This window comes from Ochotona princeps, chromosome 4 (assembly GCF_030435755.1).
Source record: "Ochotona princeps isolate mOchPri1 chromosome 4, mOchPri1.hap1, whole genome shotgun sequence".
Classification (NCBI taxonomy): domain Eukaryota; kingdom Metazoa; phylum Chordata; class Mammalia; order Lagomorpha; family Ochotonidae; genus Ochotona; species Ochotona princeps.
In genome coordinates this window covers 110,202,290-110,208,203 of record NC_080835.1, presented here as the reverse complement: position 1 = coordinate 110,208,203, position 5,914 = coordinate 110,202,290, and the positions used below count along the sequence as shown (strand labels likewise).

General features: G+C 40.7%; 1 pseudogene across 1 annotated transcript; it reads right to left on the bottom strand.

The window, feature by feature from the left end:
• Nucleotides 1-2,046: 2,046 nt before the first annotated feature.
• Nucleotides 2,047-5,553, bottom strand: LOC101525939 (RNA-binding protein FXR1-like; annotated as a pseudogene). Its single transcript, XR_009245212.1, has 2 exons — nucleotides 5,506-5,553; nucleotides 2,047-3,940 (listed from the first exon to the last, which is right to left on the bottom strand). The product of XR_009245212.1 is annotated as an RNA-binding protein FXR1-like (transcript).
• Between the last annotated feature and the right edge of the window lie 361 nt (nucleotides 5,554-5,914).

Below are 5,914 nucleotides of genomic sequence, written 5' to 3'. Positions count from 1 at the left end.
AGTGGGGAGAAAAGGAGATAGACCATACCAAGCCTCCAAGTCATCCCAGTACCTGAGGATGGGGAAAGGCCATCCAAGATCAACCCAGGGTCATAGTGTGGCGCATTCTCTGAGGGTTCTGCCCAGGTGGATGTGCTAGTTCCAGAGTGCTGTCGGTCTCACCGGTGTGGGTAAGGAATCCCTTCCAAGGTCCATTGGCTGACACAGTCAACCTTAGTGACTGCATTCACCCAGAGATTTCCTGTCATCGTTTGGCTGGGGTAGTTGTCCATATGTTCTGTTCTCCATTCTCTGCTATGATACCAGATGTCCTCTGCAGGCCCCAATGGGCTACCATGTCCTCTCTGCGCACCATGGTCTGCTGTCTGGCACTCCATCCTTTACACTGAGGAAGACCAGTTCTTCCAGGTGGGCTCATGGACCTGAACTCCTGGGGCTCACAGGCCTAGCACCCACCACTCAGACAGGTCCAAAGACCTGTAGCCACAACTTTCTTTTAGTGTTTTCTTTGTATAGCTTTTCTTTATGTAGATATTTCGCAGTTCTGGGTTTTTCTATAAAGGTACTTCAATGAAATTAAAAGTATGAGCTCATTTTGATGAAAAAATTTCCACGGATTTCAAAAATGTTTTTGCACTAAAATAAACTAATACCTAAATTTTGTTTTTCTACAAACTTTCTGAAGTACCCTTATTTTTGAGATATGTCTTTTACAGCTAGAACATAATCTAGGTGTTTTTAAAAATCAGTCTTGGGGCCATACCATGGCACAGCAGGCCAAGCTTCTGCCGGCAGTGCTGGCATCTAAAATGGGGGTCAGTCTGTGTCCTAGTTGCTCTGCTTCCAACCCAGCTCCCTGATTACGGCTTAGGAAAGTAGTGGATGCTGGCCCAAGTCTCTGGGCTTTTGTTCCCATGTGGGAGACTTGGAAGAAGCTCCTGGTTCCTGGCTTTGGATTGACTCAGCTCTGGCCATTGTGGCTTTTTGGAGAGTGAACCAGTAAATGGAAGATTCTCTCTCTCTCCCCATTTTCTCTCCTTTAGTAAGAGTTACAAGTGTAACATTCTGTTATTTAAGTGTGTCATGGCCTTGTGCCTATAGGCATAAGCGAACGTCTGCTATCGTATTGTCACGGAATAGCTAACTGTTTCACGAGGAATCTTCCTTTTCCTGGGGAGTGGAAATGTGTACTGCACCGTATCTTCACTTTCCTGCATGCTAATCTTCATTCCACAGTTCATCTATGAGAATATATGTATATGCTTTTTTTAACCTATATATCTATTATATATTTTGTAAGAAGGTTATCTTATGTTAGAAAGAACATATGCTATTTGTCCTTTTGCAATTGATTTATTTCACTGAGCATAATGATCTCCAGTTGGAATCATTTTGTTGCAAATAATAAGATTTGATCCTTTTTATGGCTGAGTAGTATTCCATAGAGTAGATATGCCACAGTTTCTTGATCTATTCCTCTTCTGATGGGCATCTGGGTTATTTTCATGTTTTTGTTGTGTGGGTTGTCCTGCTATTAATACAGGGCTGCAGGATGCTTTATGACATGCAGGTTTCATTTCCTTTAGATAAATTCCCAGGAGTGGGAGAGCTGTGTCATATGGTAGTTAAGTTTCCAGCTGTCTTACTTCCATAGTGACTGCAACTGTCTAGTCATTTTACCTGCGATAATGAAAGTTATTTATGTATCTTATTCATTTATGTAGTCTTATATTTTCTACTCTTTCTTCTTTTTTTGCCCACTCCTCTTACCTATGTTTGAATCATTTGGGACTTAACTAAATTTTGTTTTTCAATTGTGTTATATATTTTATGACTAGTGCTTCCCTAAGTGTTCTTTTTCTTATAGCCAGCAACTTTTTTTAATGTTACATATACTATTCTCAAGGCACATCTGGTGATAGATTTTATAACACAGCAGGTGTCAACGTGTGTGTAACATATGATTTCTTCAGGATCCAGCCCCTTTCTGAATTCCAAATGGAGGAACTGAAAGTGCGGTGGAAAGACTGGCGATCCATATTCTATCTTTGGCAAGCCCGTACAAGCACTATTGTAAATGTAACGGAAAAGAACTGTAAACTAGGAACTTCTTCAGTTTAGGAAACACCATTCAGGGCTGCTGCTTCTTGAGTGTTTTCTTCTTTTAAGGAATTAATCTTTTCTTCTCCGGGAGTATGCTGTAGCTTAGGAATTTCATGCAGAAGCACTAGTTGGGCCATTTATTGCCTTTTTCTGAAGGACCGTGCTCGTCAATCACATCTTTTGCCATTTCTTTCTTATTTTTAGCCAAAGTTTCCTTGGGAGATTTCTTTGTCTGCTCTGAGACTAGCCCATTTTCCGTACCTGAAGCTGTATCAGATTCAGTCATCCCATCCATCAGAACAGCATCTTCATCAGGCCTTCGTCTATGAGACCCCCTACGACGGTCAGTACTGTGAGGAGATTCGCTGGCATCAGTGTCTGCAGTCGGATCTGATTCCGTATTATCAACTAAGCTGTATGGATTGCTGTCTGCATCTTTGCGCACATAACTGATGGAGGATTTGTCACCATGTGGTCCACCACGACCTCGACCCCCTGAAACATTTCTGCCTCTTCCTCCTGGGCGTCTTCTGCTGTCACGCTGATGTCGGTTCTCTCCATCATATTCTCCTGCCAATGACCAATCACTCAGCTCGTCTTTACGTTCAGATTCTGTTTCAGAGGGGTTAGACAGCTCAGAATTTGTACCATAACAGGAGGTGTAATTAGGGCCCCAACAACCTCTGCCTCTTCCACCGTAAGACCTAGAACCAATCTGACGCAGCTGTTCGTCAATCTGTAGGCGTTCCATTCTTAACTGCTCTACTTCCTTTAGACATGCAACATGATACTCTAAAAGAACCGGCACATTTCCGATGCTCTCTTTAGTGCCAACAAACACAAATGGAACCATCCCATCTCCTCCAGGTAGTTTGTTTTCATTGTCGCCTTCACTTCTCACCCGAACCACACCAGATTTGTCCATAATTTCTTGAATAACTGCCATTTTTCCCAATTACTTTTCCAACAAGATTTCTAGGAACCTGAATAAAGTCCTCCACAAATTCCAAGAAACCTCTAACTTTTTTCACAGCATCAGCACTCTCTCCATAGACTCTAAAGGTTCCAGTATCTTCATCTAGCTCAATGGCAGTAACACCAGGAAACTTCCTAGCTTTCCGTATGTTACTACCATGTGTTCCTATTGCCAGGCCCATTAAATCTTCTCTCACAACAAACTCCTTATGACAAGCCGCTGCAAGCTGTTTTGCGCATTCTAAATGTTTAGTGGCTTCTTCATTTCTGGACATGAGCCTCAGTTTTGCACGAATACTTCGCAAATGCATGTCACTTAAAATATTTACTCTCTTCACAGTTGCTTCACTGGCAGACAGTATCACTAGCTGTGTAGTCTCTGGGTGCTAAAAAGTTCTGCATGCTCCTACTGCTTTCTTAAGATCTTTATGTCCGTTTTCATCAGCACACGCCTCTCTCAAATCCTCAGGAACATCCACCGTGCATTTAAAGAAAGTATTTTTTTTGACAGTTTTATTTTGATTGGCAGGCCGAAGTCTTTCAAATGTTACTATTTCATTGTAAGTGGCATCACAAGCAGCACACTCAATCACATGAAACTCTCCTTACATCACGCGAACTTTGGCCAACCACCATCCACATGGTTCTTGGTCATTTGCTCTAGAATATGCCTCTACTTCATGTCCTTCACTAATTTCTCTCTTTATATCAGGTGCTGGTGGCACTCTAACTTCATTAAGTGGAAATTGATGCCCTGGTTGCCAATTATTTTTAAAAACAGCGGTGAGGAAGTCTTCATGAACATCTCTGATAAATCCTTGTAGAAAGCCCCGTAGGAGCAGTGAACCTTCACTGTCCGGCCCTAAGTATTCTAACATTGAACATTTAACTAGCAAATCCTAAATTTAGTTTATATGTTTGATTTACTCTCAAATCATTGAGGGAAATTTAAAAACTTTAATTTTTGGGAACGGGCACTGTGTTGCAGTAGATTAAGCCTGTCATCCGCAGTGCTGGCATCTCATAAGGATGCCAGTTTGAGGCCTGGCTGCTCCATTTCTGATCCAGCTCCCTGCTAATGCACCTGGCAGAGAAGCTGAGAACGGTCCAAAGTTCTTGGGCCCCTGACACCCACTCGGGAGTCCCCCCAAAATTTCCTCGCTTCAGCCTAGCTCAGTCATTGTGGCCGTTGGAGAGTTTATTCAGAAGATAAAATCTCTCTTTCTCCTCTCTCTGTAACATTGCCTTTCAAGTAAATAAAATCTTAATAAGCCTCTAATTTCCAACATGTCTCAAATTATATGGCTTTATCTAATATTTTAATAATATCCTGATTTTTTCATTGCATAAATGAGATATTTTTGTATATGAGTAATTTAGTTAATATTTGTTCATGTTATCCCCAACCATTTGTCAACATCTTTGCCCGTTGAGTCTTGTGCATGGCCTTTTTAAATGGAAACATATTTATTCTTTTATGAATACATTACAAGTTCCTTTAGTGGGAACCTTTTACTGATAACATCACACTTTTTTTTTTTTTAATTTTTTTTAAGATTTATTTTATTTTTATTACAAAGTCAGATATACTGAGAGGAGGAGAGATAGAGAGGAAGTGGAGCTGCCGGGATTAGAACCAGCGGCCATATGGGATCAAGGCGAGGACCTTAGCCACTAGGCCACGCTGCCGAGCCCGATAACATCACACTTTTTATTTATCTGAATGTCTTTATTTTACTCTGAAAGATAGCATCCATCCTCACTGATTATTTCCTAGCACATTAACTGTCTTCTGTTGCTCCCATTAAAAAGCCATCTGCAAATCTGATCAGGATCCTTTGGAGATCAGCCTGTTTCTGTGCTGCTGTAGTATATTTGCTCCTTTTAATATTTCACAATTTCACTCTGATGTGTCCAGGTGTGAACTTCATTTTATCTGCCTTGCATAGGATGGACCAGCTTTCCTGGATTTCAGCATTAATAGTTGCAACAAGTGCATGAATTATTGCTCCTTATCTCGTCCTGTATCTCCTGTACACTCATTCTATTATCTCCCTCTAGCACTCCTAATAAACATACATTAAGGCTGCTCACTATTCTAGATAGTTCCTTTAAGTCTACCTACTAATTTACTGCTCTTTCTTTGGCTTCATCTACTAGTCAATCTGTCCTTTGAGTTTCAAATTTCAAATATGTATTTCAATTCTGTAAGTTCTCTTCAAATCTGATAGTTCCTTTTAGGCTTTTATTGCTTGCTCATATTTCCAAACTTCTTTTCCTCAGAAACAAGAAAAAAGTTGTTACTGTCAAGCTTTAGTACCTGCAGATATTTTCACATGTAAAACGTTAAAGGATCTATTTCATTTGTCTCTTATTTCTGCTGTTTCTTTTTTTCCTGTAGAGTTTATTATTATTATTATTACTCACTGTAAGCTGCTCATTTCCTTTGGAACTTGACTTCTGTAAGAATGACATCATTGTCCTTTGGTTCCTCAGAGGCGAGTTGCAGTTCCTTTCTGTTTGCTGACTTGGGCACTATCAAGCAGGGGTAACTTGAGTTAATGCCTCGGTTTTAGTTCTCACGAGCCACATGAGAAACCTGAATTCCAACTAAAAATCATGTGAAGATGAACTTGTGGTTATACATTTTCAGGGGAAATTTTTTGCTTTATATCAGTGTCCAGGTTGGGCCAGGCCGGTTTTCTTCCTGTTCTTCGCAAGCAGGCTTTGGTTTCATCTTCCCCACCCTCTGCACGTAGACCTATTTGACTTGATCTTTGACTAAGTGTCCTATTACATCCTTGACTTTAACGTCTGCATCTTGCTTCTTGTGAAG